The sequence below is a fragment of the Balaenoptera physalus genome, assembly GCF_965194825.1.
Source record: "Balaenoptera physalus genome assembly, chromosome: 14".
Taxonomy (NCBI): Eukaryota; Metazoa; Chordata; class Mammalia; order Artiodactyla; family Balaenopteridae; genus Balaenoptera; species Balaenoptera physalus.
Window position 1 is genome coordinate 35,864,645 of NC_138893.1, and position 27,041 is coordinate 35,891,685.

General features: G+C 46.9%; 1 long non-coding RNA gene across 3 annotated transcripts; it reads right to left on the reverse strand.

The window, feature by feature from the left end:
* Positions 1-486: 486 nt before the first annotated feature.
* LOC309642532 lies at positions 487-26,757 on the reverse strand. Of its 3 annotated transcripts, none has more exons than XR_014253243.1 (4): positions 21,207-26,757; positions 20,426-20,506; positions 12,955-19,473; positions 487-1,550 (listed from the first exon to the last, which is right to left on the reverse strand). It is a non-coding gene; the product is annotated as an uncharacterized lncRNA (long non-coding RNA). The 3 variants fall into 3 exon arrangements; XR_014253244.1 differs by lacking the exon at positions 487-1,550 and having other exon boundaries at positions 9,045-19,129; positions 19,253-19,473; XR_014253245.1 differs by lacking the exon at positions 487-1,550 and having other exon boundaries at positions 9,045-19,473.
* Positions 26,758-27,041: the final 284 nt, after the last annotated feature.

Sequence of the window (27,041 nt, forward strand, 5' to 3'; positions counted from 1 at the left end):
GTAAATATCCTAGCATTTACCCCTAGAATTCTCACCCCTAGAATTCTCCGTCAGGACTGAGTTCCAATTGCTCTCAGCAATAACCTGCTGTAATGGGACACACTTGGCTTCCTTTCCTTTCCTTCCCTGCCTTACTGCCCCACTCTACGACCGTTGCTTTCTAGGATCACCTCCCAAATCAACTGCTTGCACTCAAATTACTAACCTCAGAGCCTGCTTCTGGGGGATCCAGCCTAAGATAGGCTGGAAAGGATTCGGCTGGTGAGTTGAAGGAAAACTGGCCTGCGAGGATGCCAGAGAGGACAAGAGGGGCCAAGTTATGCAGGTCCTTGATGTCATTAGAGGCAATTTGTGTCTCTGATTGTTTTACAGTGGGCAGCCTATCTTCTCCTGCCCAATGATCAACTACCCTCGGATCAGAACTGGCCTTGAACTGATTCTGTATCCCTACAAAATGCCCCCCCACCCCCCCATAGCATCATGGAGTTTAGAGGGTTTAGAGACCATCTAGTTCAGAGTCAACTCCATGGGGTCAGGAACTTTTATTTGTGGCTGTATCCTTGGTACCTATGGCACTGTCTGGCATCTAGCATGTCATATGTGTCCAACAAATATTTTTTGGATGAATGAATCCTACAAATAAGAAAACCAGGAGTCAGAGAAGGTAAATGGCTTGCATGAGGTCATACCCAATGTTGATTGGAGTACTGGGTCTAGAAGGCAATATCCTGCTTCCAACAGGCTTTCATTACCCTCCCCAGTCTCCCAACCCAGGGTTGGTCTGATCTGATCCACGATCTTTCATTGAAACCTGATGGACACCCTCCACCAAGGGACTCTACAAAACCTGGTCGTCACCTGGGACAGTCGCAGGACAAGGCAGGCGCTCAATGAAAGAACATCAGCTTTGGAGCCAGGCTGGCTGGGTTAGGGTCCTGATTCTGTCCTCAACACAAGCTCCGTGACCTTGACCAGAGACTGAAGCTCTCTAAGTTGCTGGGATAGAGACCAGGCCATTTTGGGGTTTTTTTAGTTTTTTGGTTTTTTGATTTATTTATTTATTTGTTTGTTTTATTTGGCTGCATTGGGTCTTTGTTGCTGCGCGTGGGCTTTCTCTAGCTGTGGCAAGCGGGGGCTACTCTTTGTTGCAGTACACGGGCTTCTCATTGCAGTGGCTTCTCTTGTTGCAGAGCACGGGCTCTAGGCACGCAGGCTTTAGTAGTTGTGTCACCTGGGCTTAGTAGTTGTGGCTCGCGGGCTCTAGAGCACAGGCTCAGTAGTTGTGGCACATGGGCTTAGTTGCTCTGTGTGGCATGTGGGATCTTCCCGGACCAGGGCTCGAACCCGTGTCCCCTGCATTGGCAGGCGGATTCTTAACCACTGCGTCACCAGGGAAGTCCGAGACCAGCTTTTGTTCAGAGTAAAGAGAGCCACAGTAGGATCTGAGAAGGGACAGTCTGACTTCTCCATTTTCACCTGGCTACTCTTTGTCCCTAGAAGAAGCCTGGAATATCCAACAGAAGGTTCCTCACAATTTTCACATAAATAACCTGAAAAATAAATACAGATTAATTTTTAATCAATTGTTACCTGTAAAAGTAACTTACACAAAATATAACTGAGTATAGTTCAAATTGAACATGTTAAAATTTATTTTACAGTTGGAATTAACAAAAGACTGAAATCATTCTGATCATATTTTTATCACAAGAGTTAGGGAGGAGGGAGGGATGAATAGACAGAGCCGAGAGGATTTTTAGGGCCGTGAAACTATTCTGTATGGTACTATCATGGCAGACACACGTCGTTCTACATTTGTCCAAACCCACAGAATGTATACCGCCAAGAGTGAGCCCTAATGTGAACTCTGGACTTAGGGTGATGATGTGTCAATGTAGGTTCATCAGTTGTGACAAATGTGCCACTGTGGTGGGGGACAGCCATAGAGAAGGAGGCTTGCAGGTATGGGGACGGGAGTATCTCAGAACTCTCGGTACTTTCCATTCAGTTTTTGCTATGAACCTAAAACTGCTTCTAAAAAATAAAAAGCTAATTAAGTTTCTTAAGTCTACCACAAAATTTGTTCCAGAAAACCTGGATTGGGTAAAAATAACACCCACAAAAGAAAATTACAACAGAAAATGCTATAATTTGTAAAACTTTATGAGGGACAAAAGAATTGGTCAGTGCAGCAAATATTCATTATAAAATCTACCTGGAAAAGAATCAATACTGATAAAAATGGACAAAAATCAGGACCCGTTTAACCATGTTCTATAGAAAAGTAATCAATCCACTAAATTGGTTGACAGAGTGTGTCTAATCTGTCAGTTGTAAATACATCTGATTTTGTATAATTCCCTATTTTTTTAAAGTTTGTGCTCATAAAGCTGCAGTCAGAGAATTCTAGGGGTTGACATGGTAGGATCTACAGGTTCACAGGGTCCAAATGGTGAGGTGCAAGCCCCCCATACCTGGCACAGGGCCCGGCTGCAGAGGAAACTCATCTGTTCATTCAACAAGCATTTGCTGAGCTCAGGTTTGCTAGAAACACCGAACATCTGTGATTGGGGTGAAGTTTTAAATCTCAGACCCTGAGAAGCCTGGGGTTGAGTGGGGAACCAGGCCTGGGAGGATTGATGTGACAGATCTTAGCAGCAGCTGCAGGGACACAGAAGTGACTCATCGGCTGGGGCGGGTGCTTGCAGGAGGCTTCACTGAGGACATGGCAACTGAGCTGAGTCTTCAGGATGAGTCCAGTAGCTCCAAGATGACAAGGGCCAGAGAGAGAGCTCCGGGCACAGGAACTCTTGTATCCCGATGCATGAGAGAAAGCAGAGTTCAGAAACCTGGAAACCGTCCCCTGGGTTAGACACAGAGGAGAGGGCAGGACCGAAGGGCCTGGAAAGCCTGATGTCTTGGGCTTTCTCCCGCTGGCAGTGAACACAACTGCGTGGAGGGCTGAGTGCAGGGCTGAGGCCAGTGAGGAGACCAGGCAACTGAGCGGGGGCAGGATGGTGCCAGGGGCTAAAAGGGAAACTGAGGAAGCGGGATGGGTAGAATGAAGCAGAGGGGACGAGGCGGGGGTAGCATCCAGGGCTGTCTCCCAAGGGCTGGTTAATGTCAGTGTGGGGTGGGGAAGTACCATGACCCAGGGGTGGAAACTCAGGAGCAGATGAGAGTGAAACATGCAAGATCATTTTGGTCAGTTGTTCAGAAAAATGTTGGCATCAGAATCCTTCCAATTAAGTCTGAAGAATTAAAAACAAAAAACAAAAAACAGAGCCTCTTCAATGACTGAGGTACCTGGAGAGGTGCATGGGGGGTGGCCTCCCCAGGATTACAGTTAGAAGACCCCTGATCTGGGTCCGAGCCCCTCTTTTCAGCTGAGGCTTAGAGGTGGGGTGTTTCCTGGCCCAGGGCACACAGCCGGGAAGGCTCTGGAACCCAGCTCGGGGACTCCTGGGGCCCTGATCCTTCTTCCACAGCCAGGAGGCTGAGCAGTAATGAGGACTTAGCGTTCTTGGCCCCCACTCCTGCCCAGCTGTCCTTTTGGCTGAGGACATCTCGAGTCACGTAAAAGCCTTGTCCCTAGCGGTTGAGCTCCCGTGAATCTGTCTGTCCCAGTCCCTGGACCTTGTCCATGCGCTGGCTGGGCAAGTGCCCCATGACGCGCTGGTTCTTTGCTATTAGCATCACTCTTCCTAGAAACACCCATTATTCAAACCCCCGGTGCACCTGGTCCAGGTGGTAAGCAGAAGAAATTCGAGTCATAGCTCTGCCATAAGCCAGCGGTGTGGCCTTTGGAAAATCACCTGGTCTCTGTGAAACACAGATCCCTCCTCCACAAATCAGAGGTTGTAAGACTGACTCCAGCTACATCAAAATGCTTGTAAGGATGGAGGGAGGTAAGTAGCAAATCCATGCTGTATCCTGAAAAATCTCTCTGGGAGCACAAGGGATCCACAATACTTTCCGTTTGTCACTTTATCTGCCGTTAAGTAGCAGTAACTCCCATTGCCATCACCAGCGGCCACCCTTCAAACAGCCCTAGAGATCTGAAGCAGGATAGATCTAAAAGGAAGTGGGATGGGCAGGACCTAAGAAAAATCTTGCCTCATGTTTGTCCCATCAGACCCTTACTGAGAGTCTATTTACCCGTAATTTAGCTACAATCAGCACAAACTTGTTTATCTGTTCCAGCTCACAGTACTTGAGAAGTAGCAAATTAAAAGGCTGGGAGAGAACGACAAAGGAAAATTTACTGAAAAGGATGAGACAGAAACACTATGAAAAGTGGGTGCAAAAGCTTCACCATCATAGCCTGGAGACGTACAGAAAAAGTGCAGAAAGGCTAAGACCATCAGTGTACAATTGCTGATGCTTCAATATGACCCTGAGTCACCAGAAAATAAAAACAGGAACAAAATATTAAATTAAATACAGTACACTCTGGTTAGGAAACCATGGCTTTTAAGAGATTCATAGCCTGTAAAATCAGCAGTTCTGCTTCTAAAGCATATATCCTAAGAAAATAACCAGACAGCACCAGAGGTATGTATATATAAGATTATTCATTACAGCATTGTTTTTAGTAGTGAAAGAGTTGGAAACACTCTAAATGCCTTTCAGAAGAGGATGAGCTAAAGCAGCATCTTCCATTCTCAAATCACTTTCTGGAAGGGTTGTTGTATTTGCATGTCACCCTTTCCATGGCTTTTCTTTAAACTTGTCCATTCATTTTATTCAAATAAATGTATTGTCTTAAAAAAAAAACAACTACACTACCCTAAACAGAATATTAGTGTCAGTTACCATAAGTAAAAGTAACCGCAATACAAAGAAATCATGTTATTATAATCTAGCTAGATGAGGTTGCCTGTTTAAGACTTCTTACCTAGAAAGTAAGACAGGAAGGGAAGAAGGATGGAGGGAGGAAGGTTGGAAAAGAAAGCCATGGTGGCTGCATAAGAAAATATCTTTTTTTTTTTTGAGCCATGCATACTAAAGGATGCAGGGCTAAAATGACAAGATAACTGGATTTGCCTTAAAATATTTCAGCAAAAAATAAAATAAAATAAAATAAAGGATTGATAAAGCAAATGTTGCAAAATCTTGATAATTGTTGAATCCAGGTGACGGGTATTGGAAAGTTCCTTGCACTATTCTCTCTTCTTTTAAGTAGTTTGAAAATTTGCCTAATAAAAAAAAGTAAACATAAAAAAAATAAACAGGAAGATACCTTGTTCATAGGCCACCAGGGCTGACAAAGCCCTTGTCATTTTGAGAAGAGTCAAACCCCAATTTCTGTGCACCTTAATCAACATTTTATACACCGGCAATTTGACCTTTTTGAATTAATGTTAAGTCAGACTCTACAAAAATAAATAAAAATAATGATGGAAATCCATACGTAATGACAGGGGAAGGTGTCCAAGACAGATTGCTGAGTGAGAAAACATGCACTAGAAGAGTGTGTTTGGCTCCATCCCATTTATGTAAAACTGTCAAGGAAAATCCCCCATGAATCTGTGGGCCCAGAGAGAGTCTGAAAGCCCAGACGCCAAGCAGTTACCTCAGGATGGGGAAGGTCTGCTTCTTGCCTTTTTTTGTATCTTTATGCTTGTCTGTATTGTGTAAAAGTTTTATTTTTTACCATTGAATAGATATCATTCTTAGAATCAGGCAAAAGGCTATTACCATTTTGAGGAAAATAGGAGAAATCAGAAAAACATTTCTATCTGTATAATGAAATGATTTAAACATATACAAGGCTGCTTAACAGAAAATTTAATTTCCATTATTATCCCGTTGCCTGTGACACTACACATTCGCTGTCAGTGTCTGGCAAAGGTGCTAGAACAGGCCTCCTGTAAGCTGATCTCAGCACAGGGGCCTGAGCGAGAGGAGGGAGGGGTGTCGGGTTTCCCTGACTTACCCCTTTGCTCACACCGTGCCTCCCCTGCCTGGCATGCTCTCTGTGCTTTTCTGTGGCTCCCTCTCTCCCCGCTTTAAGGCTCAGCTCCAGGAAGGCTGCTCTGAAGCCCCAGCAGGCGTTACCTGGGATCCTCCTTTGACAGATGTCAATCTTCAGCCCGTGTGCAGGCACCAATCTCCCGTCCTGTCCAGAGCATTGCAGAGCGAGCGGAGGCCTCGTTCTGGGCAGCTTCACATGCCCTGCTGGGTGCAGGGAGCCCAGCGGAGAGGAGGGAGCCCAGACATACTTCCTGTCCCTGCCCTGCTCAACTGGGTGACCTGGGGGAGTCGTTTCCCCTCCTAAGGTCTCAATTTTCACAGCTGTAAAATGGGAATAAATGAACCTAATAGAACCTCTCAGAAAATTAAATGAGATGACCTACTGAGAGAGTTGGTAATCTATGAGGCTTTCAATTAAAAAAATAATTATTACTGTTATTGGTACTATATAAATGTTTATTGATAATGATGAGGACAGTATTAACTTTATTATCTTTCAAAAATCACTGGGACATATTCATTCTGATATTTTCAAATATTTCCTAAGGAAATATGTTCAAAAATGCATGAAAAAGTGTGTTCACAACGAATAATAACAAAGATGGGAAACTATCACCTATGGCTTGTCATGCAGCTATTAAAGATGATAAAATACGTTGAGTGATTGAAGAAATGCTTATGATATATTGCCAAATTAAAAAATCTAGCTCCAGAAGACTGCAACCCATTTTTATAAAAAGATATATACGTATGTCATACATACAGAGATAAAGATCTACAAAGACAGAGAGAAACAGAGATATCCAAAACACTTCTAAAGAAAATCACTGCCAAAATGTTAATAGTGGTTATCTCTGGATTAAGTGATTACAGATCACTTTTTTGGTTTCCTTTTTTGTGTGTATCTGAATTTTCTAAATTTGTCTAAAAATAGCATATATTCCTTGTGTGACATTTCTAAGTTATCTTTTAACCGTTCCTCTCCCCCCACCACTACCACCACCAATGTCGCTGTCCAGAAGTTAATGATAAAAGACTGTTCCCAGGCCCCCAGCCTCGGGCTGTGAGGGCCCCCAAGGTCACGAGACACCCCCATGGACCTCTGGTGTCTACATGGAAGAGCCTGGCGTGATTTTCACCAGTGAGTGGACACGGTGGGTGAACAATTAGCCAGCTCTGGGCAGAGAAACTGCCCCCCAGGAGGCTCACACAGGAACCACGACCTTGGGAACAAACAGGAGCCTCTCAAAGAAATTCCCAGAAGGCGGGTCAATTAGAAAACTTAGCACCTAGGCATCACCACCCCCTCCATCATGTAATCTGATAGGCTGGATCTGAGGGTCCATGAAGGGGATAAGCAGATGGGAAGAGACAGGTTGGAGGGCTGGGACATTCCCTCCTCTCCCTCTCCCACTCCCCCCACCTCCCTACATCCTTATTCCCCCCAACCCGGCTCTCACCACTCTCTCTGGGCTCCTCCCCAATCTGTGCCTCCACCCTAGTCTCCATTGTACAATAGTCTTCTCTCCAAAAAATCCACAGTCTCTCTAGGAATCTTCCAGAGAGATGATATTGTAAAATGTCAGAGCTGAAAATATAATTTTACTCTCTTGCTTTCTAGCTGAGGAAACTGGTTCAAGGAGATTAACCAATGTGTCCAAAATCTCCCATCCAATAGGTGTAGAAGCCAAGATAAGAGCTCAGATGTCTTCATTCCTAGGCCAGGGTGATTTTGTCCTCTACCATTTTACTTCCTGCTGTTGGCTGAAAGAAAGCCCAGTGTTGTGCTTAGGAACATGGACTCCAAGGCTGAATCCCTGGGTTCAAATTCCATGTCTGGTACATGCCACCCATGTGGTCTCAGTGCCCTAATTTTCTCATCAGGAAAATGAGGATAATAATAGTGACTACATCAAGGGTTTGTGTAAAGATTCAATGAATTCAAGCATATTTAGAACAGGACCTGGTAAATGTTATGGAAGCCTTTGCTATCTTGATAATTTTGTCAGCCAATTAACTGTGTCTATGGGAAGAAGTCAGAAAAGGGCAGAGATAAACCAAATGATTCAGCAGAGGAAGCACAGGATCTCCTCAGAAAGCAAGAGTTCAGAACCTCCATCTTCATGAGGAGCATGTGAGGCCCAGGCCACCCACCATCATCCCTGAAGTATTCACTGAGCCAGTAGAACAGAGCTCAGGAACAGAGGCTCATACATACGGTTACCCAGTTTACAATAAACATACATCTGCAATGCACGGAGGAAAGATGATGCATCTGAATGGAGAAGAAGCAATGGTCACCCCAACCTCACACCATACATAAAAGTCAATCCCAGATGGGACTACAGGCCTAACTTGTGAAAGTTCAACAATAAAGCTTCTAGAAAATAACATAAGAGGATATCCTTATAGCCTTAGGATAGACAACATTTTCTTAACAAGATACAAAAAGCAAAAATCATAGAGGAAAAGATTGATAAATTGGACTTCATTAAAATTAAGAATATCTCTATAATTAAAAAATAAAAATTGAAAAAAAAATGTAGGGATTAATATTCCAAAGGAAATAATTCCTATAGTGATTCAGTCTTTTATCATTAGCAGCATCTACTAATATGTAATTAACTTACTCAAAAAAAATTTTAAGCTTCTGTACAACAAAAAAATTTTCTATTCTGTTCATTTCTGATTCATGAAGAAAGTGAGAAGGTAAGCCTAAAAGACTCATATCCAGAATATATAAAGAACTCCTAGTGGGACTTCCCTGGTGGTCCAGTGGTTAAGACTCCAGGCTCCCAATGCAGGGGGCCTGGGTTCGATCCCTGGTCAGGGAACTAGATCCCACATGCCGCAACGAAAGTTCCCACATGCCGCAACGAAAGGTCCCGCATGCCGCAACGAAGATCCCGCACACGACAACGAAGATCGTGTGGCAACTAAGACCCGGCACAGCCAAATAAATAAGTATTAAAATAAATATATAAATAAATAAGATCTCCTAGCACTCAGTAAGAAAAATATCAGCAACTGGATAGAAAAAGGCCAAAAGACTTAAATAAGAAAAAGTGTTCAAAATAAATAACCATCAAGGAAATGCATACTAAAATCACAATTTTATACCACTACATACTCACCAGAACAGCTTTTTTAAAAATAATACAATAATACCAAGTCTTGGCAAGTTTGTGGAGCAACTGGTAGAATCCTCTCTCTTACATTGCTGATGGGAATATTAATTGGTACAAGTACAATGGGGAAAAAGTTGGCAGGACTTTCTAGAGTTGAACATATACAAACCTTATAACCAAGCAATTCTACTTTTAGTTATATAGTCAACAAACATGAGTACATATGTGCTCCAAAATACAAGCCTACTCACTGCAGCATTATTCCGTATGGCCCCCAACTGGAAACAATCTAAACATACATCATCAGTGAAATGAATACATACATTGAGTGGTAGCCATACAATGGAATATAGATAGTAATGAGGATGAACAACATAAAATTACACACTATAACTTGAGTGCAGTCACAAACATAAGATTGAAAGAAATGTGTCCATCCTACATGATTCCATTCAATTGCAGTTCAAAAATGGGCAAAACCAATCCATGAGGTTGGAAGTCAAGATAGCAGTTAGTAGTCAGGGGGTAATTACTAGGAGGCGCCATGAGGGAGGCCTGTGATGGGTGCTGGCTATATTCTGCATCTTATTTTGGGTGGTAGTTACACAAGTATGCTCAATTGAAAAAAATAATTTATCTGTACATTTGTGATTTATACACATCTCTCTATGTTATACTTCAAAGTTAAAACATTTGCTTAAAATCCTTTACTGAACACCTGTATATGTTACCTGTATGTAGTGTATACAGTGGTACACAAGGTAGAAGTGGCCCTGCTCCCAAGCAATTGTAGCCCAGATGTTTTCAACATGGCCAGAGCTAATGTTATAGAAAACTATAATTATAACCCTCACGTCTCAAGGAGGCATTCTCCTTGTAAGAACATTTTTCACATTCCTTGTCTCCTGTGACCTTAAAAGCTGTATTGTCTTTAAAATATCAGCTTTGATGGAATCCTTAAAGAATGTGACCCTCTCAGAATTTTACAACAAAAAAACAGAGGCTCCAAGAAAAAGGACTTGTCCAAGATCACCCAGAATATGTGTCAATGTCAAGGATCATCTGTGACATGGAAACCTAGCTACCCGCCTCAAGCAGGGAGAAGACAGAGTACAGGGCAGAGACGCAGCGCCAGGTCCCAGCTCTGCCTCTTCCTGGTGTGTGATTCATCCAACCAGTGTAACTTCTAGGTTTCCTACCCATGAAATGAGAATAATAACACCTACAAAAACTCAGAGCTGTCACAAGACTCACACTGCTACTTGAGTGTCACTCAGCTATTATTACAGTAAATAAAGGAAACTCTCCATGATTAGAAGATTCACATAAAGTGGGAGCCATTTTAAAGACTTGCCTTTGAGGAAGCAGAGGATGAAGATTCTTAAGACTCTGACCACGTTCCCCCCAAGTGCCAGCCGCAGGGACAGTGGGGACAGGCTCACAGGTCCCTGGGGAGCAGGCCACCCCTGCTTGTTTGATGGGAACGGTCTGCACATCACCCTCACAAGGCAGTTCCCACCCCTACCCTAGCAGGTTCCAGTGGCCCTCATGTGACCGGGTAACAACCCACCAAACGGAGACTTGGAGCCTTCCACCAGCTACGTGGAATCTGCTCTAAGGTGAGAGGGTTTAAAATGTAAAACAACGTCGGCAGGGCTGTGACCCAGAAGGAGAAGTGTGCCCTGGCGGTAGTGTTCAAGCCTGGCCGCGCATCAGACTCACCTGGGCAGATAGAGCAGCAGCTGGACTCAGGTGGGGTACAGGCATGGGACACTTGGCAAGTGGTCCCAGGTGATTTGAATGTGTGCATCAGACCTGAGAATGGCTGACCTTGCCCCACCCCCGTGGTGTCCATTTCCCCAGGGACAGGCCATGCCTGTGAACTTCAGGGAGGCGTTGCAGAAGGTGGAATATAGATGGTCTTTTCTTAAGGGTGAGCATCGTTGTTGGGTGGCCCTGCCACTGGGCCCCAGAGCAGCTTCCAACAAGGTCCATTCCCATTGGCAATTAAGATGAAGGGCTGGGACAAGGAGGCAGGGCACAGAGAAAGCGGAGGTGGCCAGAAGCAGAGGAACCAAGTGGGTCTGCCCACCTTCCACGGCGCCTTTAGGATGGTGAGGCCACGGACTCACGAGAGAGACAGTGACTTGCACTGATGCCGCTCACCAGGCGCCAGGCGAGGAACCTCAGGCAAACGAGTGCTCAAGTCCTCCGAGCCTCAGTTTCCTCGTGTATGACTCAGGGAAGAACACCTCCCCCCACACACATACCCACCCCATCCCCGTGCAGTAGTGCTGATTAAATGCGATGACGTCGGCTAACACAACCACTAGTGGTTCCAGGACCCACTCCTCTAATGTTCAGCAATGCGAGACTCACATACAATGTGCTGATCTCATGACTTCAGAGGCGTCCACTACTCTGAGACCTCACACAGGTGGATCTCACACAGCTAGAGGCGGGATTTGAACTCGAGCTTCAAACTCCAGAGCGCAGGCTGTGAGCCTCTGGCTTATACTGTCTCCTTCAAAATGTGGGAGCCGTTATCTCATTATAAATCACGTTTTCATTTTCATCAACTTGAATAATTACTGACCTCTGTGATTTGAGCGCAGATTGAGAGCCTGGTGGGAAGACCAGTTCCCTGGACTCCAACAGAGAGATGGATGAGAGCAGGTGGTCCTTCCTCTGCGAGGCGGACACCCAGCCATGAAGCCCTCGCTCCAGAGAACCCTCTCCCATCCTCTCCCGGACAAACCCCTCCCCCCTCCCCAGCAGGTCTGTCTTCGCCCTCCCCCAGTGACAGATTGCCAGTTTCCTGAGATTAAGTCATCCCAGCAATACCCTCAGCGCCAGGTTAGAGATTTGTGTGTCATTTTGGATATAGATTATCATTTCTAACTCCTCCAAAGGCATTAATAAAGTCTCCTAATTATTATACTTTAATCTCTTTTTAAAAATACAACATGCACATGCGTATCTCACGCATGGATGGCGGGATACTTAACAACGACTATTGCCAAGATTCCGGTTTCTGCTGTCATCGTCTCCCAGCTGAGCTGCTGTGATTTGCTCTTGGCTGGTCCTCCTTCATCTGTCATATCATGCGTCCTCTTCAAAATTTGGCCTCACATTTGTGTTGACCCTTCCCAGGTCTCTAGTTACCACAATAATGCTAATTACAGCACTTCCGCTCACCTGTTGGGGTTAGAGGCCCCCAACTGCTGTCCTGTTGTAAAGGACTTCTCGTATCAGTCCCTTGGAGATAAGGCTGCACCAGCCTACTTCAATGTTCCCCATACCCCAATGTCACTCAATTATTGGTTACCCTGTGCCGTGTTTCCATAATCAAGTCTTCAAACCGCTCACCTCCCAACTTCCCCATAGAAACATCAGCCACGCTCGCTCTCCAGTCACCAGAGATATTCTGTGTGTGTTCAAAAGTCCCTTGGCCTGCCTATTATTTCAGCAATAGCTTAAGCTTGAAAGCAAGATCCACAGCTGAAAACATTGCTCAACAAAGCAATAAATCATATCATCTTACATCATTCCCCTGATCCCACACCTCACACTGCTGGGCTCCTCGCAGACTCAGGGATTCTATCTCTAAGGCATGCTCCAAGGAAAGAACAAGGGACTTTCTGCCTTTTGTTTTGTTTTACCAAAGAGATTTCATGTTTCCCTTTACAGAGTTAGCCCTTGCTTGTGTGTGTTCAGTACTAGCTCCCGCCTGCCTTTATTTCTGGTGACCAAATGTAAACAGCTCGTCAGAAGGTGTTAGTTTGTTAAGACTGCCCTAACCAATTGCTCAATCTCGGTGGCTTAAAACAACAGAAATGTATTCTCTCACCGTTCTGGAAGCCAGAAGTCCAAAACTGAGGTGTCAGCGGGGTCACGCTCCCTTCAAAGGCGCTAGGGGAGCATCCTTCCTTGTCTGGGAGCTCCTCGTGGCTCCCAGCGTCCTCTGGCTCCAGTCTCTGCCTCTGTCTTCATGGCCTTTCTTCCCTCTGTGTCTGTGCCCTCTCCTCTCCTTGGAAGGACACCAGTGATTGGATTTAGGGCTCATTCTAAATCCAGGATGATTTGCTCTCGAGATCCTTAACGAATGACACATCTTCAGATTCTATTTCCAAAGAAGGGCTTATTCTGACATCTGGGTAGACACACATTTTTTTTTTCGAGGTAAGGGTGATACTATTAGACCCACTACACAGGATGTGGAAGGATATGGTGCTCTCCTCCCAAGATTCCAGCCTGAATGCCCTGCTCTCTGCCCACCTGCCCCATCCTCCTCCACAGACAGCTGCATACATTTTCTTTGGTTGGTTGTAACATATTTTTTTAACCGCTGGGAGTATTACGTTTCAATTGGTGTGAAAGGAGCAGCCGCTCATCAGTCTCCCAGTCTGTGAAATGGAACCAGCAATGCCTCTCTGGCAGTTGTCGTGAGGTGTAACCAAGCAAACGAAGGCCAGGCACCTGGTGCTGGCCTGCAGGAGGTGTTCAGGCTGTGATAGCTTAGCCCCCAGGCTCGGGTCCCTGGGGCCAGCATGCCTGACATGAAAACTGGGTGTTGGCCACACTTAACCAGTAAGGTGAGGAAGAAGCAGAAAACAATAGCTGAGTGGCCATCGGGCTCTATTTCACTTCAGCAGCTACTCCGAAACCCACCATGGGTGTTTCTCCAACTCCTCCCAACCTCTTCTGGTCCTGACAGGTGGTGAGAGTATCACGTCCATTCTGCAGATGAAAAAACTGAGGCAGGGGGAGTTAGACGTAAGTGGCTTGGCCAACATGTATGTTAAAATCCTGAGGGTCTAGTTTCAAGCCAAGGGCCGTGGTAGGAGGTTTCCAGCTGGATCTGAGATCTGAGCTGGGGCTCTGGGTTGTCAGGGGTGCTCTGAGAGCAAGGAATTACAGAACCATCCAGAGGAGTCAGAGGCCAATTCAATTTTTTTTTGCAAAGACCAAATGTGCTCCTAGTCTTGGGCTGTGTCTGATTAACGTCAAAACGGCAGAGAAATGTGGAAAATGAAGTCAAAACCATTACTTGTTTTTTGTGAGGATGGAAAAAAACCAAAGATGTGAATATTATTTCTTTTTAAATTTAGTCACATCTATTTATACATATAGACACATGGAATTAAGAGTTGGAGGCTGGTAACCAAGTCTTAAAAATAGCACCCCACCCAGAAAAGAAATATGATCTTCGGGGTCCCTGTGTCCAGAAAAACCCTAGACAATCCTCTGGCTCTCAAGAGACAGAAAGTAATTGGTTTGGAGATTTTTTATTTTAATCATTTTTAAGTCAAGGAGGTTTGTGGTGAAGGAGGAATCCCTTCCTAACCATCTCCACCTCGACCCGTTTCAGCTGCATCCACAGCTTCGTTCTCATGAACAAGATCCCAGGAACCCAGAAAACTGCAACAAGGAGGTGGGGGGGGGGGGTCAGAGTTCAATCTGCCTGAACTTTATTTTCAATCCAGGACTCGGTTACGCCAACCAGCTCTCAAAGAAGCAATCAACTTGCCCCGTTTTGCATTTGTTTTCCTGTCAGTTTTGTGGCTGTTCATTATGTGTGAGGAGAAATGAGGGCTTGTGTATAAACACCACGGTTGAACAAGGAGCATATTTCTTTCCCCATCTCTAAATCTGGACCCTTCCCCTTCTCGCCAGTGCTACAATTTCCTCTGGCACTTGAGACAGACATATGTTATTTTCAGTTCCACAACTTTCTTGTTCGCTGTATCACTGCACACATGGCCCAGGCACTGCAAATATAAATACGTGTGGGCGTCTGCATTTCAACCACTGGACTCTCGCCACTTTTCTTTTTAATGCGATGTAACTCAAGTGGATTGTCATCACAGCCAGGCGGCGTGACAAAGTCCTCCGACAAAATCAACATTTCCCAAGCCCAGACCGCCATCCCATCCCAAATTCTTACCACTTGCCATCCACCCCCGCCAATCGGCAAATGCTCAAACCGGCTTCAGCGGGCAGAATCCTACAATGACCCTCCTATTACTCTTACCTGATGATAAAAGAGCCTAATAAATAAATACTCTAATTGGACTTTGCGAAGATAGACCTTCCCCAACAGTACTTATTGCCACATAATAAAAACCCGTGACAAGCTTCAGCTTTGTGGATACTCTGAGAATAAATAAGAGGTTATCTGCAAATTCAAACATGCTGAACAGGTTGGCGCTCTTTCAGGTAGCAGTGGGTTTAGGCCGGATGTCAAGATGTGGGAAAGGGAGGCCTTTTAATACTCACTCCCTTCTGGGCACCACCAGCTGAGGTATGTACCAGGAGCCGGTAGCAGGGCAGCAGCACATGGATATACAGACAGATGTTGGATTTTTCTCCCAGATCCTGGAGAATTTGAAGATGGCCCCCCACACAGGAGATGATGGAGGGTAAAGCTGATGAAAATAAAAGCAGCAACTTCCATTTAATATGTGCTTGCTACAAGCCATACACCTTATCTCATTTTAGTTTCACAAATAATTATCCCCACTTAACAGATAGAGAAACTGAGACTAATGAAAACTGAGACCAATGAAAACTTTTGCTAAGATATTGTCCCTGTGAGTCCAGGACTGTGCACCCACTGATGACTCCTTAAAAAGTATTTGGATTTATCAGGTGCATGCATTCCATATTAGTTGTTTTATCTAATCTCAGAAGACTCTGTAAGATAGATATTATCAGCATTTTACAGATGGGAGGATAAAGCTCCGAGAAGTTAAGTAACTTGCCCAGGGCCGCTTGGATAATAAATGAGCAGAGATTTGAACCGATGTGGTCTAACTCCAAAGCCCGTGCCCTAAAACATGGACCAGGTAGTAAATATCTTAGGCTTTCAGTTCATCCAGTCACTGTCACAATGACTCAGTTCTGACCTGGTAGCTTGAATGCAGCTATAGACAATACGTGAATGAATGGGTACAGCTTTGTTCCAATCCAACTTGATCTACAAAAACAGCTGGATGGATTTGGCCAAAGGGTTGTAGTTTGCTGATCCCTACTCTAAAACATTACAGCCGACATATTACATCCATGGTCAAGGCCAGGAAACACTGAGCACAGGGCTAGAGGCACAGAAACCGATGCATGGTCTTTGTTTTCCCTGACCTCATCTTCTGTTACTCTTCCCCTGACTCTCTCTGCTCCAGCCGCACAGCCTCCTTGCTACTCTTCAAACATACCTGCATCCTACTGCCTCAGGGCCTTTGCGCTTGCTATTCACCCTGCCTGGAGCAACTGTCCTTTCAGATCTCTTCATGGCTTACTGCCTCACCTCCTTCCTTTTTTTGCTCCACTCTCAACTTACAGTAAGGCCTTCTCTGACTACCCTATCAAAACTTGCAGCACATACCCAGGCTAGTATTTCTTCTCTCCCTCCTCTGCTTTCTTTCTCTCCATAGCACTTATCACCATCAGATAACGCTATCATTTTACTACTACATTTCGTTCATTGTCTGTCTTTCCCCCCACCACTAGAATGGACACTCTGGGAGGGTAGCCATTCTTGTTTTGTCTGTTTGGTCACTGCAATCCATCCCCAGGTTCTAGAATAGTACCTGGCACAGTGAGTACCCAATGAATATTTGCTGGATGACTTAATAAATTTTGGACTGATGGGAAGTCACCTTTAGAGCAAGCAGAACTTGGCCCCAGCAAAGCTGCCCTGGAAGGCTGGCACTTGTGATGATTTCTGGGCCCACTGGGGCACTGCCCAGGGTGGAGTTGGGGCCCTGGCACTTCTCAGCAGCTTGGCAATGTCTCCGTTGACCATACAAAGTATAGCAGCCATGGGGGTGGGGGGACAGTTGCTGAGGAACAGGGAAGCTGAACAACCACCATGAAATTTCCCGGGCCTCATCTTCCCCCATGCTGACCTCTGTCCATCTGAGTGATTGTTCGATGCTTCTGAAGCCCTTTGAACTCACCCTTCCTCTGGGCATGATTGCTATCTTTCTAGAAGGGAATCATTCACTTGACACCCTGTTAGAGGTAACGGATGAGTCAGGAGGCAAGCTTGGGGATGTTTCTCAGCGGCCTCCGCCAACCCCATCTCCACCAGAGGCTGGGGGAAGCCATTTGGGTCTGTAACCTGACACTGTGTTTTATGAATGAACTAATTTTCCATAGGCACCTTCAAGCTGGGAAACATCCCAGAGGTGGACTAACCTTTAACATTAGGTGTAATTAAGGATTAGCCATGTCACATGACCCATGAAGCACCGGAGACCAGAGATAATAAATCCCCCCACTGTGGGCCGTTCCCCACAGGCAGCGCCAGCCTCGGGACCTGGGAGGCCCGGCAGTGAACGTGGAACTCCCGGGGCTCAAGCACCCTCCACCTCCAGAGCAGGCAGGTGAGGCAGAGCCAAGCAGCCAGTCGGGGACATCTTCTAACCCCTCCACTCATGGCGTGGTCAGCAGCCTCTGAGAACAAAACCCCAGTCCTTGGACAGAGCTCCCTCTGGCCCAAGACTGTGTACAGCTTTTCACATCCAATGTCCCTCTAAGGCCACAACAACCTGTGACCCCAATTTTATATGTGAACACTGAGGCTCTCAGGTTCAGTGATTTGTCCAAGATCCCTAACTAGTAAGTGACTAAACCAGAATTTGGGTTTTTGTTCTTTTTTTTAATTGAAGTATAGTTGATTTACAATGTTGTGTTTGTTTCAGGTATATAGCAAAGAGGTTCAGTTATATATATATATAATATATATATAATGATATACATATTCTTTTTTTCAGATTCTTTTCCATTACAGGTTATTAGAAGATATTGAATATAGTTCCCTCTGCAATACAGTAGGTCCTTGTTGTAAACCAGAATTTGAACTGGCACCAAAACCCATGTATTTAATCACAACATCTTAAATCTTCTTAAGTCGCCTTTCTGAACCAAATTTGGAGTTGGTGTGTGCATACATGGGGTGGGGGATTTAGTTGTTGTTTAATCATAAGAAGCAAAACAATCTCTGTCCATCCATGGTGAACAGAGCTAGTGCTTCGTTTCTCCCAGGGCTTAGTGTAAAACGGGTCCCAGTTGGTGGGGGGCAGTGCTGAACTGCCAAAGGGTGCCCTGTGCCAGCTCCAGGGTCCTCCCTGCCACCCCCAGCCCCCAGCCCTAACTTTGGAAAGGCCCAGAGCATCTATTCTCATCAGACACCACCCCTGCAGCACTGCCCTTCCACTGGGAAAGTTTTAAAAAGGGTTAGTATGGTGGTCCCTCAAAAAAGTAAATGTAGAATTACCATAAATCCAGTAATTCTATTTCTAGGTATATATCCAAAAAATTGAAAGCAGGAACTCAAACAGATGTGGCACACCCACGTTCATGGCGGTATTATTCACAACAGCCAAAATGTGGAAACAACGCAAATGATCATTGATGGACAAATGGATAAGCAGAATGTGGTACATACAAACGATAGAATATTATTCAGCCTTAAAAACAAATGAAATTCTGACACATGCCAAGCACGGATGAACCCTGACGACATTATCCTAAGTGAAAGTAGCCAAACACAAAAGGACAAGTACTGTATGATTCCACATACATGAGTTTACCTAGAACAGTCAAATTCATAGAAACAGGAAATATTAGAGGTTACCAAGGCTGGGTGAAGGGAGAGGAGGAGTTATCATTTCACGAGTACAGGAATGATGCAAAAGGTGTGGAGACGGACGGTGGTGGTGATTGTACAACAAAGTGAAGGTACTTAATCTCACTGAACTGCCCACCTAAAAATGGACAAAATGGTAAATTTTATATTATGTATATTTTACCACAACAAAAATGAACAAACAAGGGGCAATGCTCTCTGTCAATCAGCCTGGTGGAGTTGCTATGAGCTGGAAGCGAGGTTCAGGGCTGGGAGGCATGGAGGATGGGAAGCCGACCACCTGCTGGGTGTTCCGCTGTGCGCCCCGAGCAACGTGGCAGCTTCTCTGAGCCAAGCTTTGCCCGAGTACCAGGAAGCCTTTGATTTCTTGCATCTGAGTAAATTGCAAGGGGGAGAATTAAACTGACCCAGGAGGGTAGGATACCCCGCTCTTGTTCTACACCAATAGATACCTTTTCTTTTCCATTCACTCAGAAAGTACTTTGTGAACACCTACCCCGTGCCAGCTGCTCAGCCTGGCACACACGCTGCACACACAGCTGGGCACCCACCCTCACAGCACCGTCTCACGGAGGAACCACGGTGCCCGTTGCAGACAAGAAGGGAAGAGGTCCTGAGACTTTCCTTCACAAGGCCTCACAGCTTGTTCATCAGCTAAGGATGCAGTTAGCATTCTTACACAGGCCCCGTCAAATCCAAATCCCATATGGATTCTTTCTACAAACGAATATCCCAGAAAAAGAGATGTGAGAATCCCACCGGAAAAGAAAAATAACACAAAACTAGGGTGGGGATCAGCAAGTAGCAGAGAGAACTCTCTGCTCTCTTTTGCCCCGCGGTCACACGCATCCCCAGGTATAAAGGGGTGCCCGGAGGGGGATCGGCCAGCCCCTCCAGCCCAGCGAGGCCTCTTCATCTACCGTTTCCAGGGGCCACGTGTGTGGCCTCAGCATGGTCACCCTGCTTCCATCTGCAGAACAGAAGAAATTATTTCCTGGGTACAAATCCAGTTTATGTTCCAACCAAAGAGAGACAGAAAGGGTCCACGGTCAAACCTCTGGGCAGGCCTCTACCTTTTTCTTTATGGTCGTGGCTGAGTTAGACACTGACTTGCCAGGTGACCCTGGGCAAGCCCCGGGGCCCCCCATTGTGCCCAGGTCGCTACTGAAGGCAAGATGCCCTCCAGCCCTGGTGTTCCCAAAAGAAGAAAGGCACCTGTAGTCATAGAGATGCGAGCCTTCCTTCCCCCTGCCCTCCAACCCGCACGTCTCCCTCCCTCCCTCAGCACCCCCCGCCCACCCCCCCACCCCCCCCCCCCACCCCACCCCCCACGTCCTCCCTCCTCAGTCCTTTCCTCTTCAAGACCCAAGGCTTCTGATCCACTGCCTGGGAGGCCTTGCACAGATGTGGGGCTTCTGCTCGACCTGCACACCCACCTCACGTCAGCAGCACCCCGGCCCTGTCTGGGGGACCCTATGTGTGTGCGCACTTTCTCTCACGTCCCCTGGGCTGGCCCTGGGGAGAGGAATGCGGCCTCCCTCTGTGCCCAGGGTGCTTGACTGTTAATGATCCCCAGGCACGCTTCCCCCACCCTGTCCCTGGAGACATTTCCAGAGTTGTTTTATGATGGAGGCTGGGGAAATCTATTAATGAGAGCAGTAATTGTTACCTTTGGGCACCAAATGCTGATTTACAACGGTTAATGCCTCAGATTCCAAAGGCATAAATTTCAGCTTTTCCACCATTTTGTCTGGAGCAAAACAAAACAGAGGGAGATCACATATCCTGGGCTACAGATGTTTGGCTACACAGAGCATTTTTCTAAGATGGGGGCTGGGGCGGGGGGCTGGTTATTTAATTTAATTGACAAGAGAGCATCGCCAGTGCTTGTTAAGCCGTGTGCACCTACATCGGTGTAAAAGCACTCGCTGGATGTCAATGCCTATTTCTTAGGAGAGAGGAACAGAGGACAGGGCAAGGAGCCTGGGCGAGAAGTCGGCTTCTCCCGCGCCCCGCCCCACCCCCCAGCTCTGTCCTGATTGGCTTGATCGCTTGGCCAAGGAGTGACAAGGCTTCCAAAGCTGCCTCTTTACCCTTGGGGAGTGGCTGTGTGTCTGAGTGGCTCAGCCATGTTCTTGGAGTCCTTTGGGAAAAGAAAGACTTCCAAGATCAAGGAGAGGTGACCCCGTTAGGAGGGTGATTGGGTGTCTGTCAAAGGCAAAGAGGCCGACCCCATTTTCCTTCCAAATGAGCATCTGAGGGAGTTGGAAACTCAAAAAAGAATTCAGTTTTTGGGATTCATCCAATTAGATTTTCCAGAAACTCCTGTAAGGGCTATAAAGTCACAGTAATTTATTCCCAAAACAGCTACAACACGATCAGAAAAACACAAGCCCCCTCCCCCCCCACCCCCCCCCCCACCACCGGCTGTTAGAAATCTATCTTCCTACCTTGGCTGACAGATGCCCCATCTCAGGCGAGTTAGCGGACTTGGCACCAAGCAGGTACCAGACAGCCCTGCTCCTCCAGGCCCACAACCCACCCTCCCAGCTGTCCCATCAGAGATCCGCAGTTGGGACGTAAAGTAGCACAGCCTGAGTGCTATGTGGAGATCCACCACAACTCAAACAGCCCCTGGGATTCCAATCATTCAACAAATATTTGCCACGTGTCTGCTACGTGCAAGGCACAGTACAAACAGGCCTGAAGGAATTTCTGGCCCATTCTTAGGCCAGTTTTGAGTGAGAGTTTAATAAGAGCTCATCCCTGTCTCCTGTACGATTCTTTATGATTTTCAAAACACTTATTAAATATTTGAATATCTCACCAGCCCAATAAGTGGACATCCCCACTTTACGGAGGAAGGATATCATGTTCAGAGAAGCAAAGTGATTTGCCCAAGGTCACCCAGCAAAAGAGAAGAAAAGTAATACAGTAAGGCACAGTTGGCATTTGAACTCATGTTTCATGGTCACTGAAAATGGACTGGGGGTCAGTTAAACCATCGTCCTATGAGAGTGAAGCAAATGGAGGTCAAATATGTCAGGACCACGTGGGTCCAAGTTCTCTTTGTTTTTGAAAGGTACCTTTGTTTAAAAAAAAAAAAAATCTGATGAGTTCCCTGGTGGTCTAGCGGTTAGGATTCGGCACTATCACTGCTATGGTCAGGGTCCGATCCTGGTCAGGGAACTGAGATCCTGCAAGCCGAGTGGTGTGGCAAAAAAAATTTTTTTTTTAATTTTTTTAAATAATAATAAACTTTTAAAAATCTGTATGGGATTGCATCCGTCTGTGCCTAGAAGGAACCACTTCTCCGGCCCTGTGTGACAAACCATTATGAGAAGGAAAAAAGAGCTACTATTGTCATCAAACTCCAGAAAGTCTGGGCTAGAGAAAGCTGTAAAGTACTGACCCCTTGTTTCAGGAATGGGGACACTGAGCCCAGAGAAGGTGCCGAGGGCCTCCACTCATTGAGTCAGGGATGGCTTTCAACCCCAGCTGCCCTGGCCACTGCCCTTTTCCCTTCACCAGCCAGGATGCTGTTGACTGGGAGAGAAGAATCAGCTCAGAGTAAAGCGTCCAGATTGCTACAGAACTCTCTTCTCTTCTCTGTCATCTCTTCTCTTCTCCTGTTTTTTTCCCTCTCCATCCAGGATGGAAAAGCCTGGCCCCAGGACAGCCCCTCCTCCCAAGAACGGGAATATTTGAGGACCTCTGTTTGGCACTAGGGGAAGAGGAGGGTCCTCAGCTAGGGTATCCGGCTTCCTCCCCCAGCCCAAGCAGAGGCCCTTAACAGGGAGGAAACGCTCCTGTGAAGCAGGGAAATGGGATAGGGGAGAGAGGCTGGGAGCAAGTTAATGATGTGCCTTGGGATTTCTGCATCAGCAACTCTGATGTGTGATTAGGAACTTCCCTCCAAAGTAAATCAATGTGAACTTTCCAGCCTCTCATGCCCTAGAAGTTCAGATGCAGCAAAAAACAGAGCATGTGTCCACAGCACCCATATCCTACACCCACGGCAGACCCTGCTAATCAACGGTAGCCTTCTAATCCACTAACTATGGGCAGCTAACATCAATCTGCTGGAGTTGGCATGTGAAAAGAAATTTATACCATGAATATGGAAGATCTCAATTACTTTGGGGTATGCCTTGCTTGCCTTCCTTTTGTAAATTAACAGCACTGACTCCACCTGATTTTGATAGGGCTGTCAATCAAGGGGCCACACCTACTTCCTCCAGGGTGTCTGGACAATCAGAATACTCCATGCTCAATCCCTAGGGCCTGACCGGGGAGAGCCTGTGACCCAAGTTGGCAATCAGAATTTGTTTCAGAGATTAAGGCAAATGAGGGTGAAAGAGGGCAATAACTCGGCCTGGGACTGCTGGCCACAAGAAAGATGTGAATGTGGGGCTTACGTTGAGGATGAAGACAACACTGGGAAAAGCAGAGCAGAGACAAGGGAGAGAAAGACAGACGTTTAAGTCATGGAGGAAGCCAGGTCTACCCCACAAACTTTCCAGTTCTGTTATGCAATGGAAGTCAATGAATGCCATGGTCTTCGTTGCGGAATCACATAACTGGCTTTCCCTTAGTATGCCTGCGATGAAGCCAGTAGGGACTGGAACCGATGGGGCTGCTCTATTCATCATGCCCCGCTCTGTGGATGCATCTTTAAGCTCTTTTCACAAATCGGTCCTTTGTAGGGAAGAGCTCGGATAGCTCCCTGCAGACCCTGTGCAAGGACTCCACCAGCTGCACTAACAGCTTCTCAGGCACTCCCAGAGCCTGGGTCTTCACGTGCAAAACATCAATGAGTAGGCAAGAAAAAGGTAGGCAGGATGTAACCACATCCTATCTTAAAGAAAATCAATTCATTGTTGGACAAGAAAAAAAGATGGCAAAACTAATAGGCAGGTAATGGGATGGTGCCAGAGCTTCGTGCACCTGACTTAGTTGGTCGTGAGCTCACAGCTCCGGTTTGGGGATTGGATGATGTTGGGTCCCCCACAGCTGCCTGCCTTTCCGAGATGGCCTGCTTACCAATTTCACACATCCAGCATCCCCGGGTACTGGTCAGAGCATTTTAAACAGCAATCAAGTTTGAGTGTGGCAGAAAGAATTAACAAAAAGGGACAGTCACGAGCCTGCAGGACTTACAAATTTCTTCCAGAAGAATTGTACACGAACTCGTGCTTCTGAAAGAGAGCTGATTGCTAATAATTCCAGACTTAAGTGTTAGTAGAAAAAAAATGTTCCTCATTCACAATATTATCAAGAAAAATCTCTGAATTCAGCATCATTAGATGGGCTTGGGTCATCTGCCCCATCCCTGAACCATTCACCATGGCCAAGGGGGAGTGGAATGCTCTGATTGGCCAGGTCTGACTCATGTGCTTACCCTGGATCGGGGAGTAATATGAACTGACTCAAACCTAATGGTTTAAGAATAGAAAGGGATAATTTTCTCCCAGGGGGAAAAAAAATGAGCTGTGTTTCCCAGTGAAGGTTGAAATGAATGCTGAGCTGATAAAAACAGAACAAAGCATCCTCTACAGTCACCTCCCACCATAAATTCTGTGACTTGCTTGGCGAGGCTTTTTGCCTCCCCCATGTGTCATAATGCTCCCTAATCCTTTCTGCATTCCTAAGACAGAGCCCTCCAGCCATTGACGCACAGGCAAACAAGAGGCCACAAATGGTGCACCTGTCTTCATCCACATTCCGTAACTCCAGGAACACATGCAAATCCTAATGCATATGCTGAGGTGGCAGACTTCTCCCCCACAGCAAAGTCCCCTGGACCTCTGAAGTCATGGGGACAGCTCAGTTCTCTGCCAGGAATTTGCCACCAGGCTTTGAGTAGACTTTGATGCTCTGCTTCATTTCCATTCTTGGCAAAAAGAAGAAACCCTAATACCGACCCATCCTCACTTTCTCCATCAGGCACATTCCAAGAACTTGTAGGTCTCAGCCCTGGGCCATGGTCCACTTCCATGGAGGCATTTTTCTTCAGTGTATTCACTTGGCCTCCTTGGACCCCAGATGCCCCCAAACCTCTCCTCATGTGGGGCTCCCTCCATCCCAGAGGCACCCAAGTTTAGCATCACCTCGTTGATGCCGGGAAGAATCAGCCAATGTGATAAGAAGAGCACGTAGGACACTTTAGGGCACTGCATTCAGAGCTGTCTGCTAACTGGACGGAGTGTTAATAAGTCCCTTTTATATCATGGCTTTTAGCAAAGCCAGCGTCTTAAAAACCTGGCTGTGTTGGACCAACAAAATTGCTGGGTTTTATTACAGGCAAAAGCACACGACTCTCCCAATCCAGGTTCAAGAGAAATACCCACCTTCACTATCACCGGCCAGGAGAAAGGGGAGAGAAATCCACAGGTAGGCAAAGCTGTGAATCCAAAGGCCCTTGTGGAAGCGGTGACCTCAGAAAGGGCACCGGGGAGAGTCCCGTGGAACCGTGAGTGCCTGCAGTTCAAATGGCCCTTTTGGGATCCTCACGGGAATTCAGGACTGGCTGATGGGACAGGGCAAAGTGACACGTGGGGTATCCTGAGAGCAGAGACTCATCTGAAATCAGACGGGACTCATGAGAAGCACTGAGAGAAGGAAGAAGCTTTGAGAGAAGCTTCAGCCGGGCTGTTATGAATGACAGCTGCCATTTACGAAGTGGTCCCTCTGTGCCAGGCTCTGCGGTCAACACCCACCGCGCTCATCAGCCCAGTTAATGGCTCCACAACATAAAGACGGGCGATAGCACTGTGCCCATTTTCCAGATGAGAAAACAAAAATCAGAGAGGTTTCATCCTCGCTAGCTGGGGGCAGAGGTGGGTGTAGCTGCTGGAGGCTGTGGCCACACATTCTTCCAGTGAAGGAGACCTCTTTCTCTGTTACCTTGGCATTCGTTGTCTCCAAGGACCCGACCATTATTTTTGACCCGGGACTGCTAAGGGCCTCAGAGTTTAGAAGTTCTGCACTTTTAATTAATCATCCACCTGACAAAAGTCACCTTAATTAGGAAGGCTTTCCCAAAGAAAATGCAGCCGCGAGGGGCTGTGCTGTGTGTGTATCGCCTCCCTGCTTTCCAGCGCAGTTACTCAGTTTTCCAGATTTTCTTCTGTGGGTTTTCCTTCTCTGCCTCCTGCTCTACTATCCCATAGCTCAGCTCTTTGTCCTTCGGTCTCTCCCAGCTGGACTCCCCGCGCCCCCGCCCATCCGTCTTGCATTTCCCTAGCAGATCACTTTGCTGCTTTTACTCAGAAACCTTCAGTGGCTCCCTGTTGCCCACAGGAGATGGTTTCAACCCCTTAGCCTGGCATTCAGGACCTGCACGAGGCAGCCCCAGCTTCCTTGGTGACCCTGCTGCCCTCCACCCCCCAACCTTTGTTCCACTGCTCAGACCTCTCCCTCTCCTGGAAGCCCACGGGGTGTCAGACCTCTTGCCTGGAACATGTGCTGACCTCAGAGGGGCTGGAGAGAGAGGCCGTGGGCGGGAACACTGACAGAGGCTGGGAGGACAGTTGAGACCTCCCGCATGCTGTCACCCCTTGTCTCCACTCCCCAGTGGTCTTCAGAACCTCCTACCCCAGAGGCAAGACAAAAAACTCGTAGGCCCACTGTGGGAGATGTCAAGAGGTTGGGGAGCCAGTGCTAAGGCACGTGGGGAAACAGGCACAGTCAGAGGATTTCTCCTGATATGACTGTACTCGAGCAAAAGTGAGCTTTAGGAGTGATGTCCCCACCCAGGACAAGGGACGTCCACTGCAGCCCCCTCCTCAGACTTCCATGTCCCTCCCGGAGTCCTGCTTCTGTGACTACTCCCAGGACCAGTCTGGAAGGGCACCCCTCCACATCCCCACAGTAGTTTTAGGGACCGTGGTTCCCTGCCAGGCGCACAGCAAACGTGTGAGCAGACAATGGCCATGATTTCCATCATCGTGAAGCAATGAGGCTCCACCCAGGGCCCAAGAGATGGACCCTCCCTGGATCACCCAGAAGGGGCTCGCCTGCACTGTCCTCCTCCAAGCCTCCCACGGGTTCTGTGAGCACCTGGATGGGCCTTGCCCACTGACCTTCAACCCCCGGGGAGGCCGGTGACCCTGGCTGCTGGCTCTTCCCTTCTGCTGTGCAGGGGTGAGAGCTGAGTGGCAGCATGCTGGCAAGAGAAAGGAGAGGCCTGGGTTACCGGGCCAGGGGGAAAAGGACAAGTGCTGGCACAAGATCACATCCTCCCCGAGGATTTGAAGGCAGAGGTAAACCTTGGTGCCTAATAA